Source organism: Aquarana catesbeiana, linkage group LG03 (genome assembly GCF_042186555.1).
Source record: "Aquarana catesbeiana isolate 2022-GZ linkage group LG03, ASM4218655v1, whole genome shotgun sequence".
Classification (NCBI taxonomy): Eukaryota; Metazoa; Chordata; class Amphibia; order Anura; family Ranidae; genus Aquarana; species Aquarana catesbeiana.
The window spans coordinates 476,495,548-476,509,551 of record NC_133326.1 but is presented as its reverse complement, the minus strand read 5'-3'; positions in this window follow the sequence as shown (position 1 = coordinate 476,509,551).

Genomic DNA, 14,004 nt, shown 5'->3' with positions numbered 1-14,004 from the left:
AAAAATGGAGGAAAGATCTGCTGCAGGGAGACCCCAGGCAATAATTGTTAACAGCCCCTTGCCTTCTTCTTGTCTTTTTGGGCACAGCTTCCACAATTTAGTTCCTCTTTGATATATTGGGGGAATTTAAACAAAGGGCAGGATCTCTCTGGTGCTATCATTGACCAAATATGGCCATGGCCAAATTTGGGTATTGTCATTGCCCAAACAGAGCCATGTGGCCATATCTGGTCAATGATGTCAATGATATCCTTGCCCAATAAATAAATGGGGCCAGGAGATGTCACTGGTTGTTAAAGACCTAACAACCATTGACAGAAAGGAAGCTTTGATATTTTGTAGAATTGCCACTATTTTTATAATGTTCAGCCTCTGGCAAATAAGCAAAAATTCTGGGGTTCAGACAATTGTCTGAATTTGTGTTTAGATTGAACCTTAAGTACATTCCTACATACTACTGCCATCTTTCACTGTAAGAAAAACATGCCACTGGTGTGATGATAATGAAATCTGAGGACCCTCCTCACACTAGACAGAGAAGTTGGGTTGCACACAGTGCACGACAATTTACAAGTCCACAATAAATCATTTAAATTTAAGCCTATTGCTTGAAGCTCTAGCAACTTTTTTTTTTTGGGGGGGGGGGGGGGGGGCAACACCCCCCCCCAGCAAACACCTTTAATAAAACTTCAAATCGCTTCTATTAAGTCTCATAACAATGCCATTAGGACTTTTAGCAGTAATCTACATAGTCCTTATTATCACTTAGATATTCACCCCAGAGCCCAGAAATTTGTAATGGCTATCCTAAAAGATGTGTTAAAACACACACATCACAGGTCAATTAGTTTCAGAATAAATCACACTAATAGGGAACATAAGGGGAATACAAATACATTGGATTTCAAAAGAGCCAACTTCCCTATACTATGACCCTTGCTAGAATATACAAATTGGGATACAATCTTAGGAACTAAGAACACGGAGGAGAAATGAGGTTTAATGTAAAAAAAATTAAAACAATGCATTTGGGTGGCTAAAATATGAATGCAATCTACTCACTGGGGGGAGAACCTCTGGGGAAATCTGGGGAAATCTAGGATGGAAAAAGACCTGGGGGTCCTAGTAGGGGGTCCTAGCAGATGACAGGCTCAGCAATGGCATGCAATGCCAAGCTGCTGCAAGCAAAGCACTCGGAATATTGGCATGCATTAAAAAGGGGATTATCTCCAGAGATAAAACGATAATTCTCCCACTCTACAAGACTCTGGTCTGGCCGCACCTGGGAGTATGCTGTCCAGTTCTGGGCACCAGTCCTCAGGAAGGATGTGCTGGAACTGGAGAGAGTCCAGAGAAGGGCAACAAAACTAATAAAGGGTCTGTAGGACATTAGTTATGAGGAAAGGTTACGAGCACTGAACTTGTTCTCTCTTGAGAGGGAATATGGTTTCAATGTACAAATAGGGATAAAACTTTTCAGCGTAAAGGAATTTAATAAGACACACGGCCATTCACTAAAATTAGAAGAAAAGCAGTTTAACTCTAAACTGTGTAGATTCTTTACTGTAAGAGTGGTTAGGATGTGGAATTCCCTTCCACAGGAAGTGGTTTCAGCGGGGAGCATCAATAATTTAAAAAAACTATTATATAAGCACCTGCACGACCACAACATACAGGGATATACAATGTAATGCTGATATAAAATCACACACATAGGTTGGACTTGATGGGCTTATGTCTTTTTTCAACTTTGCCTACTATGTAATTATGTAACTATAAAAACAGTCCAATTTACAGCATAAGCTCCGTTCCCAGTCGATGCCTCTTATGGGGAAACGTGTTAGGTGGAGCTTTATTCTGTGATGTCACCACACACCAGTCTGCAGGACGAGGTCCGCGGCTGTGTTTTACATATCTGTCTTTTTATGTTTGAATTGTAAGTGCAATATGATATTTTAAATAAATGTCAGTTATTACATACTGCACCATGAAGTTTCTCCTTTCTTGAAATTCCTTTGTGCCTGAGAGCACTTGTAACAGGATGATCGGTGGAACCAGGAACATATGAGACAATCTCGTATCCAGGTTATATCCATATCTCACTAAGAGATATGGATATAAAGAGATATGGAGATATACCAAGGGTTTCAAGTGCAACATCTCAGCTGGTTTCTAATTGTAACAAAGTGTGTGAGATCAATATCATCTGGGATCCATTCCTTCTGGTAAGTGGTGCATAATTCCTTTCTTGTGGGAGAGAGTACCATTTAACCACTTGCTAACCATGTCACGCAGATATACTGAGGCACAATGGCACTCCTGGGCGAAATCCGATACGGATACGTCCTACCTGATTTTGGCCACCAGAGGGTGCGTGCACACCGCCAGAGGCGCGCATGCCTGCTGCACACTGGGGGACCCGATGCGCGTGGCCAGCAGGCACGATAGCCGCTGGCCATGTGCAATCGCATGCACGAGCGCCAGCATGGGGATTTGTGTGTATAAACACACAAATCCCTGTGCTGTCAGAGGAGAGGAGCCATATCGCTTCTTCCTTCTAAGTAGGAAAAACGATATGGCTCCTCTCCTAGTTACTCCCATCCCCACACAGATAGAACATGCTGAGGGAACACACATTTAACCCCTTGATCGCCCCCTAGTGTTAACCCCTTCCCTGCCAGTGACATTTACACAGTAATCAGTGCATTTTTATAGCACTGATCGCTGTATAAATGCCAATAGTCTCACAAATGTGTCAAAAGTCTCCGATCTGTCCGTCGCAATGTTGCAGTACCACAAAAATTGCAGATCACTGCCATTACTAGTACTAAAAAGTAATAATAAAAATGCCCTAAATCTTTCCTATAGTTTTCAGACGCTATAACTTTTGCGCAAACCAATCAATATACACTTATTGTAATTTTTTTATTACCAAAAATATGTAGAAGAATATATATTGTATCAAGAAAAAAGTTCAGTGCACTACTCAAATTAAAACCAAATAGTAAAGTGATTTTAAAGAAATGAAAAAAATGATAGTTCATATGGAAAATGATGGCATCATAAACCGGAGGTGTGATTCCTCTTTAAGTCTTCAGTAGATCTTCTATGGATCTTCTAAGACAGTGCAGAAATAGGAAAAGGGGGCTGCTTACCAGATTTGATGGATCCCCACCACAGAGATCATGCGAGCCTGAACAAAACTACTCTCGGGGTCAGTAACAGCTGGTCTATGAGTAGAGACAGACTTCCCTCCACGCCTGGTAGTTGAAATTTCAGAGGCGGCAATCAGGAACACTCTCCTCTATTAGCTGCTCCAGCAAGACCACTCGTAGCAGGAAATGGTATATTTTAAAAGAAAAAGAGGCGCTTCATTGTGCAGTAGTTTAACCACTTGCCGACCTCCTAACGCAGATATATTGCGGCAGAATGGCACGGGCAGGCAAAATCACGTACCTGGTACGTGATTGCCTTCCCGCGGGTGGGGGGTCCGATTGGACACCCCCCCAGTGCCCGAGGCGGTCGGCTTTGGTCTGGCAGCGATCAGAGATGAGGGGGAGGCCATCCATTCGTGCCCCCCCCTCGCGATTGCTCCCAGCCAATGAGAATCGTCCCCTGCCTCTGTGTACTGTCATCTCTCCTCGGCTCGGCAGTTTCCGTTCCGGCGCCGAGGAGAAAAGAGTGAGTGCACAACACTACACCTCACAGTAGAACATGCCAGGCATACTTTACACCCCCGATCCCCCCCCCGATCGCCCCCCAATCACCCCCCCCCCCCCCATCACACTGACACCAAGCAGTTTTTTTTTTTCCTGATTACTGCATGGTGTCAGTTTGTGACAGTTAGTGTGTTAGGGCAGTGAGTGCTAGCCCTCTTTAGGTCTAGGGTACCCCCAACCCCCCCAATAAAGTTTTAACCCCTTGATCACCCCTCGTCACCAGTGTCGCTAAGCGATCATTTTTCTGATCGCTGTATTAGTGTCACTGGTGACGCTAGTTAGGGAGGTAAATATTTAGGTTAGCCATCAGCGTTTTATAGCGACAGGGACCCCCATATACTACCTAATAAATGTTTTAACCCCTTGATTGCCCCCTAGTTAACTCTTTCACCACTGATCACCGTATAACCGTTACGGGTGACGCTGGTTAGTTCGTTTATTTTTTATAGTTTCAGGGCACCCGCCGTTTATTACCGAATAAAGGTTTAGCCCCCTGATCGCCCGCCGGTGATATGCGTCGCCCCAGGCAGCGTCAGATTAGCACCAGTACCGCTAACACCCACGCACGCAGCATACGCCTCCCTTAGTGGTATAGTATCTGAACGGATCAATATCTGATCCGATCAGATCTATACTAGCGTCCCCAGCAGTTTAGGGTTCCCAAAAACGCAGTGTTAGCGGGATCAGCCCAGATACCTGCTAGCACCTGCATTTTGCCCCTCCACCCGGCCCAGCCCAGCCCACCCAAGTGCAGTATCGATCGATCACTGTCACTTACAAAACACTAAACGCATAACTGCAGCGTTCGCAGAGTCAGGCCTGATCCCTGCAATCGCTAACAGTTTTTTTGGCAGCGTTTTGGTCAACTGGCAAGCGCCAGCGGCCTAGTACACCCCGGTCGTAGTCAAACCAGCACTGCAGTAACACTTGGTGACGTGGCGAGTCCCATAAGTGCAGTTCAAGCTGGTGAGGTGGCAAGCACAAGTGGTGTCCCGCTGCCACCAAAAAGACAAACACAGGCCCGTCGTGCCCATAATGCCCTTCCTGTTGCATTCGCCAATCCTAATTGGGAACCCACCGCTTCTGCAGCGCCCGTACTTCCCCCATTCACATCCCCAACCAAATGCAGTCAGCTGCATGAGAGGCATTTTCTTTATGTCCTCCCGAGTACCCCTACCCAACGAACCCCCCCAAAAAAGATGTCGTGTCTGCAGCAAGCACGGATATAGGCGTGACACCCGCTATTATTGTCCCTCCTGTCCTGACAATCCTGGTCTTTGCATTGGTAAATGTTTTGAACGCTACCATACACTAGTTGAGTATTAGCATAGGGTACAGCATTGCACAGACTAGGCACACTTTCACAGGGTCTCCCAAGATGCCATCGCATTTTGAGAGACCCGAACCTGGAACCGGTTACAGTTATAAAAGTTACAGTTACAAAAATAAAGTGTAAAAAACAAAAAAACAAAAAAACAAAAATATAAAATAAAAAAAATAGTTGGCGTTTTATTGTTCTCTCTCTCTCTATTCTCTCTCTATTGTTCTGCTCTTTTTTACTGTATTCTATTCTGCAATGTTTTATTGTTATTATGTTTTATCATGTTTGCTTTTCAGGTATGCAATTTTTTATACTTTACCGTTTACTGTGCTTTATTGTTAACCATTTTTTTGTCTTCAGGTACGCCATTCACGACTTTGAGTGGTTATACCAGAATGATGCCTGCAGGTTTAGGTATCATCTTGGTATCATTCTTTTCAGCCAGCAGTCGGCTTTCATGTAAAAGCAATCCTAGTGGCTAATTAGCCTCTAGACTGCTTTTACAAGCAGTGGGAGGGAATGCCCCCCCCCCACCGTCTTCCGTGTTTTTCTCTGGCTCTCCTGTCTCAACAGGGAACCTGAGAATGCAGCCGGTGATTCAGCCAGCTGGCCATAGAGCTGATCACAGACCAGAGTGGCTCCAAACATCGCTATGGCCTAAGAAACCGGAAGCTACGAGCATTTTATGACTTAGATTTCGCCGGATGTAAACAGCGCCATTGGGAAATTGGGGAAGCATTTTATCACACCGATCTTGGTGTGGTCAGATGCTTTGAGGGCAGAGGAGAAATTTAGGGTCTAATAGACCCCAATTTTTTCAAAAAAGAGTACCTGGCACTACCTATTGCTATCATAGGGGATATTTACATTCCCTGAGATAACAAAAATAAAAATGATTAAAAAAAAAAATGAAAGGAACAGTTTAAAAATAAGATAAAAAAGAAAAAAAAAAAAGAAAGAAAAAAAAAAAAGCACCCCTGTCCCCCCTGCTCTCGTGCTAAGGCGAACGCAAGTGTCGGTCTGGCGTCAAATGTAAACAGCAATTGCACCATGCATGTGAGGTATCACCGTGAAGGTCAGATCAAGAGCAGTAATTTTAGCAGTATGACCCCATGGAAAGTAGACACCCCAAGCTTTTTGCTGAGAGGCATGTCGAGTCCATGGAATATTTCATATTGTGACACAAGTTGCGGGAAAGAGACACATTTTTTTTTTTTTGCACAAAGTTGTCACTAAATGATATAATGCTCAAACATGCCATGGGAATATGTGAAATTACACCCCAAAATACATTCTGTTGCTTCTCCTGCGTATGGGGATATGTGGGACTTTTTGGGAGTCTAGCCGTGCACGGGACCCCGAAAACCAAGCACCGCCTTCAGGCTTTCTAAGGGCGTAAATTTTTGATTTCACTCTTCACTGCCTATCACAGTTTCGGAGGCCATGGAATGCCCCGGTGGCAAAACCCCCCCCCCCAAATGACCCCATTTTGGAAAGTAGACACCCCAAGCTATTTGCTGAGAGGTATAGTGAGTATTTTGCAGACCTCACTTTTTGTCACAAAGTTTTGAAAATTGAAAAAAGAAAAAAAAATACATTTTTTTTTCTTTCTTCATTTTCAAAAACAAATGAGAGCTGCAAAATACTCACCATGCCTTTTAGCAAATAGCTTGGGGTGTCTACTTTCCAAAATGGGGTCTTTTGGGGGTGGGGGTTGTGCCACCTGGGCATTCCATGGCCTCCGAAACTGTGATAGGCAGTGAAGAGTGAAATCAAAAATTGACACCCTTAGAAATCCTGAAGGCGGTGATTGGTTTTCGGGGCCCCGTACGCGGCTAGGCCCCTAAAAAGTCCCACACATGTGGTATCCCCATACTCAGGAGAAGCAGCTAAATGTATTTTGGGGTACAATTCCACATATGCCCATGGCCTGTGTGAGCAAAATATCATTTAGTGACAACTTTGTGCAAAAAAAAAAAAAAAATTTTGTCACATTCCCGCAACTTGTGTCAAAATATAAAATATTCCATGGACTTAACATGCCTCAAAGGAAATAGCTTGGGGTGTCTACTTTCCAAAATGGGGTCATTTGGGGGGGGGTTTATGCCATCTGGGCATTTTATGGCCTTCAAAACTGTGATAGGTAGTGAGGAGTAAAATCAAAAATTTACGCCCTTAGAAATCCTGAAGGCAGTGATTGGTTTTCGGGGCCCCGTACGCGGCTAGGCTCCCAAAAAGTCCCACACATGTGGTATCCCCGTACTCAGGAGAAGCAGCTGAATATATTTTAGGGTGCAATTCCACATATGCCCATGGCCTGTTTTTTTTTTTTTTTTTGTCATTATTCAATCACTTGGGACAAAAAAAATGAATATTCAATGGGCTCAACATGCCTCTCAGCAATTTCCTTGGGGTGTCTACTTTCCAAAATGGGGTCATTTGTGTGGGGTTTTGTACATATATCTGTGATTTTGTGTGTTTTTTATGCACTTTTAAAATAGAGTTTCACTAATTTAAACATTGGTTTATCCCAGTTGGGGGTAGCGCGGAACGTCTACCATATATTGTCCCATAGTTAAGAATATATATTGGCCTAAACTGATGAAGAAATTTGTTTTTTTTTTTGTTTTTTTAAATTGGGGATATTTATTATAGCAAAAAGTAAAAAATATTGTTTTTTTTTTCAAAATTGTCTTTTTTTTGTTTATAGCGCAAAAAATAAAAACCGCAGAGGTGATCAAATACCACCAAAAGAAAGCTCTATTTCTGGGAAAAAAAGGACACAAATTTTGTTTGGGTACATCATCGAACGGCCGCGCAATTGTCAGTTAAAGCGACGCAGCGCCAAATTGTAAAAAGTGCTCTGGGTCAGGAAGGGGGTAAAATCTTCCGGGGCTGAAGCGGTTAAGCATGGATGTTGTTGAATTCACATTAAGAGCACTCATGGACTTTTTTCCTCCTATTTGACACGTTTAGATGTGGACTTTTCTTTGAAGAGCATTTTATTTTTATCAGTATATATATATTATATGGGTTGCGCACTTATTTTTGCATACTATACACTTTTGTTAGCATATTCTTTTTAAATGACTACCATAACAAAGAAATATAAAAATAAACTTTATACATCCCACGAAAACAAGGAAATACCACAAAGGATTAACTGCCAAGGGTATGAATTTCAACATATGTGATTTTTGCATTGTGGCTTTAGGGATATTAGCTACAGCCAGGGGCACAAATGACAAAAATAATATTGTGGATTAACCACTTCAGCCCCGGAAGGATTTATCCCCTTCCTGACCAGAGCACTTTTTACAATTTGGCACTGCGTCGCTTTAACTGCTAATTGCGCGGTCATGCAATGCTGTAACCAAACGAAATTTGCGTCCTTTTCTTCCCACAAATAGAGCTTTCTTTTGATGGTATTTGATCACCTCTGCCGTTTTTATTTTTTGCGCTATACACGGAAAAAGACCGAAAATTTTGAAAATAAATGATATTTTCTACTTTTTGTTCTAAAAAAAATCCAATAAACTCAATTTTAGTCATACATTTAGGCCAAAATGTATTTGGCCACATGTCTTTGGTAAAAAAAAGTCAATAAGTGTATATTTATTGGTTTGCGCAAAAGTTATAGCGCCTACAAACTAGGGTACATTTTCTGGAATTTACACAGCCTTTAATTTATGACTGCCTATGTCGTTTCTTGAGGTGGTAAAATGGCAGGGCAGTACAAAACCCCCACAAATGACCCCATTTTGGAAAGTAGACACCCCAAGGAAATTGCTGAGAGGCATGTTGAGCCCATTGAATATTCATTTTTTTTGTCCCAAGTGATTGAATAATGACAAAAAAAAAAAAAAATTACAAAAAGTTGTAACTAAATGATATATTGCTCACACAGGCCATGGGCATATGTGGAATTGCACCCCAAAATACATTTAGCTGCTTCTCCTGAGTATGGGGATACCACATGTGTGGGACTTTTTGGGAGCCTAGCCGCATACGGGGCCCCGAAAACCAATCACTGCCTTCAGGATTTCTAAGGGCGTACATTTTTGATTTTACTCCTCACTACCTATCACAGTTTTGAAGGCCATAAAATGCCCAGATGGCACAAACCCCCCCCCAAATGACCCCATTTTGGAAAGTAGACACCCCAAGCTATTTGCTGAGAGGCATGTTGAGTCCATGGAATATTTTATATTTTGACACAAGTTGCGGGAAAGTGACAATTTATTTATTTTTTTTTTTGCACAAAGTTGTCACTAAATGATATATTGCTCACACAGGTCATGGGCATATGTGGAATTGCACCCCAAAATACATTCTGCTGCTTCTCTTGAGTATGGGGATACCACATGTGTAGGACTTTTTAGGAGCCTAGCCGCGTACGGGACCCCGAAAACCAATCACCGCCTTCAGGATTTCTAAGGGTGTACATTTTTGATTTCACTCTTCACTGCCTATCACAGTTTCGGAGGTCATGGAATGCCCAGGTGGCACAAACCCCCCCCCCAAATGACCCCATTTTGGAAAGTAGACACCCCAAGCTATTTGCTGAGAGGCATGGTGAGTATTTTGCAGCTCTCATTTGTTTTTGAAAATGAAGAAAGACAAAAAAAAAAATTTTTTTTTTCTTTTTTTAATTTTCAAAACTTTGTGACAAAAAGTGAGGTCTGCAAAATACTCACTATACCGCTCAGCAAATAGCTTTGGGTGTCTACTTTCCAAAATGGGGTTATTTGGGGGGGTTTTGTGCCACCTGGGCATTCCATGGCCTCCGAGACTGTGATAGGCAGTGAAGAGTGAAATCAAAAATTTACGCCCTTAGAAAGCCTGAAGGCGGTGCTTGGTTTTCGGGGTCCCATACGCGGCTAGGCTCCCAAAAAGTCTCACACATGTGGTATCCCCGTACTCAGGAGAAGCAACAGAATGTATTTTGGGGTGTAATTTCACATATTCCCATGGCATGTTTGAGCAATATATAATTTAGTGACAACTTTGTGCAAAAAAAAAAAAAAAATTTGTCTCTTTCCCGCAACTTGTGTCACAATATAAAATATTCCATGGACTCGACATGCCTCTCAGCAAATAGCTTGGGGTGTCTACTTTCCGAAATGGGGTCATTTGGGGGGGGTTTGAACTGTCCTGGCATTTTATGCACAACATTTAGAAGCTTATGTCACACATCACCCACTCTTCTAACCACTTGAAGACAAAGCCCTTTCTGACACTTTTTGATTACATGAAAAAATTATTTTTTTTTGCAAGAAAATTACTTTGAACCCCCACACATTATATATTTTTTTAAAGCAAATGCCCTACAGATTAAAATGGTGGGTGTTTAATTTTTTTTTTTTCACACAGTATTTGCGCAGCGATTTTTCAAACGCATTTTTTGGGGAAAAAACACACTTTTTTACATTTTAATGCACTAAAACACACTATATTGCCCAAATGTTTGATGAAATAGAAAAGATGATCTTAGGCCGAGTACATGGATACCAAACATGACATGCTTTACAATTGCGCACAAACGTGCAGTGGCAACAAAATAAATACACTTTTAAAAGCTTTTAAAAGCCTTTACAGGTTACCACTTTAGATTTACAGAGGAGGTCTACTGCTAAAATTACTGCCCTCGATCTGACCGTCACGGTGATACCTCACATGCATGGTGCAATGCTGTTTACATTTGACGCCAGACAGACGCTTGCGTTCGCCTTAGCGCGAGAGCAGGGGGGACAGGGGTGCTTTTTTTTTTTTTTTTTTTCTTTATTTTTTTTTTGCTTTTTTATCTTATTTTAAAACTGTTCCTTTCATTTTTTTTTTTAAATCATTTTTATTGTTATCTCAGGGAATGTAAATATCCCCTATGATAGCAATAGGTAGTGACAGGTACTCTTTTTTGAAAAAATTGGGGTCTATTAGACCCTAGATTTCTCCTCTGCCCTCAAAGCATCTGACCACACCAAGATCGGTGTGATAAAATGCTTCCCCAATTTCCCAATGGCGCTATTTACATCCGGCGAAATCTAAGTCATAAAATGCTCGTAGCTTCCGGTTTCTTAGGCCATAGAGATGTTTGGAGCCACTCTGGTCTCTGATCAGCTCTATGGTCAGCTGGCTGAATCACCGGCTGCATTCTCAGGTTCCCTGTTGAGACAGGAGAGCCAGAGAAAAACACGGAAGACGGTGGGGGGGGAGCATTCTCTCCCACTGCTTGTAAAAGCAGTCTAGAGGCTAATTAGCCGCTAGGATTGCTTTTACATGAAAGCCGACCGCTGGCTGAAAAGAATGATACCAAGATGATACCTAAACCTGCAAGCATCATTCTGGTATAACCACTCAAAGTCGTGAATGCTGTACCTGAAGACAAAAAAATGGTTAACAATAAAGCACAGTAAACGGTAAAGTATAAAAAATTGCATACCTGAAAAGCAAACATGATAAAACATAATAACAATAAAACATTGCAGAATAGAATACAGTAAAAAAGAGCAGAACAATAGAGAGAATAGAGAGAGAGAGAATAGAGAGAGAACAATAAAACGACAACTATTATTTTTTATTTTATATTTTTGTTTGTGTTTTTTTTTTTTTTTTTTACACTTTTTTTGTAACTGTAACTTTTATAACTGTAACCGGTTCCAGGTTCGGGTCTCTCAAAATGCGATGGCATCTTGGGAGACCCTGTGAAAGTGTGTCCTAGTCTGTGCAATGCTGTACCCTACGCTAATACTCAACTAGTGAATGGTAGCGTTCAAAACATTCACCAATGCAAAGACCAGGATTGTCAGGACAGGAGGGACAATAATAGCGGGTGTCACGCCTATATCCGCGTTTGCTGCAGACACAACATCTTTTTTGGGGGGGTTCGTTGGGTAGGGGTACTCGGGAGGACATAAAAATGCCTCTCATGCAGCCGACTGCATTTGGTTGGGGATGTGAATGGGGGAAGTACGGGCGCTGCAGAAGTGGTGGGTTCCCAATTAGGATTGGCGAATGCAGCAGGAAGGGCATTATGGGCACGACGGGCCTGTGTTTGTCTTTTTGGTGGCAGCGGGACACTACTTGTGCTTGCCACCTCACCAGCTTGAACTGCACTTATGGGACACGCCACGTCACCAAGTGTTACTGCAGTGCTGGTTTGACTACGACCGGGGTGTACTAGGCCGCTGGCGCTTGCCAGTTCACCAAAACGCTACCAAAAAAACTGTTAACGATCGCAGGGATCAGGCCTGACTCTGCGAACGCTGCAGTTATGCGTTTAGTGTTTTGTAAGTGACAGTGATCGATCGATACTGCACTTGGGTGGGCTGGGCTGGGCCGGGCGGAGGGGCAAAACGCAGGTGCTAGCAGGTATCTGGGCTGATCCCACTAACACTGCGTTTTTGGGAACCCTAAACCGCTGGGGACGCCAGTATAGATCTGATCGGATCAGATCAGATATTGATCAGTTCAGATACTATACCACTAAGGGAGGTGTACGGTGCGTGCGTGGGTGTTAGCGCTACTGGCACTAACCTGACGCTGCCTGGGGCTGGTGCTTGCCAGTTCACCAAAACGCTACCAAAAAAACTGTTAGCGATCGCAGGGATCAGGCCTGACTCTGCGAACGCTGCAGTTATGTGTTTAGTGTTTTGTAAGTGACAGTGATCGATCGATACTGCACTTGGGTGGGCTGGGCTGGGCCGAGCGGAGGGGCAAAACGCAGGTGCTAGCAGGTATCTGGGCTGATCCCGCTAACACTGCGTTTTTGGGAATCCTAAACTGCTGGGGACGCTAGTATAGATCTGATCGGATCAGATATTGATGCGTTCAGATACTATACCACTAAGGGAGGTGTACGGTGCGTGGGTGTTAGCGCTACTGGCACTAACCTGACGCTGCCTGGGGCTGGTGCTTGCCATTTCACCAAAACGCTACCAAAAAAACTGTTAGCGATCGCAGGGATCAGGCCTGACTCTGCGAACGCTGCAGTTATGCGTTTAGTGTTTTGTAAGTGACAGTGATCGATCGATACTGCACTTGGGTGGGCTGGGCCGAGCCGGGCGGAGGGGCAAAATGCAGGTGCTAGCAGGTATCTGGGCTGATCCCGCTAACACTGTGTTTTTGGGAACCCTAAACTGCTGGGGACGCTAGTATAGATCTGATCGGATCAGATATTGATCTGTACAGATACTATACCACTAAGGGAGGCGTATGCTGCGTGCGTGGGTGTTAGCGGTACTGGCGCTAATCTGACGCTGCCTGGGGCGACGCATATCACCGGCGGGCGATCAGGGGGCTAAATCTTTATTCGGTAATAAACGGCGGGTGCCCTGACACTATAAAAAATAAACAAACTAACCAGCGTCACCCGTAACGGTTATACAGTGATCAGTGGTGAAAGGGTTAACTAGGGGGCAATCAAGGGGTTAAAACATTTATTCGGTAGTATATGGTGGTCCCTGTCGCTATAAAACGCTGACGGCGAACCTAAATATTTACCTCACTAACTAGCGTCACCAGCGACACTAATACAGCGATCAGAAAAATGATCGCTTAGCGACACTGGTGACGGGGGGTGATCAAGGGGTTAAAACTTTATTAGGGGGGGTTAGGGGGGTATCCTAGACCTAAAGGGGGCCTAACACTCACTGCCCTGACACTGTAACTGTCACAAACTGACACCATGCAGTAATCAGAAAAAAAAAAACCTGCTTGGTATCAGCTTGTGACGGGGGGGGGGATCAGGGGGCGATCGGGGGGGGGATCGGGGTGTTTTGTGTGCCTGGCATGTTCTACTGTGTGTGTAGTGTGTTGGTGCACTCACATTACAGTCTTCTCTCCTCGGCCCGGAACGGAAAATACCGAGCCGAGGAGAGATGACATCATTTCCTCTGCCTCTGTGTACAATACAGAGGCAGGGAAATGATCCCATTGGCTGGGAGCGATCGCGAGGGGGGGGCCACG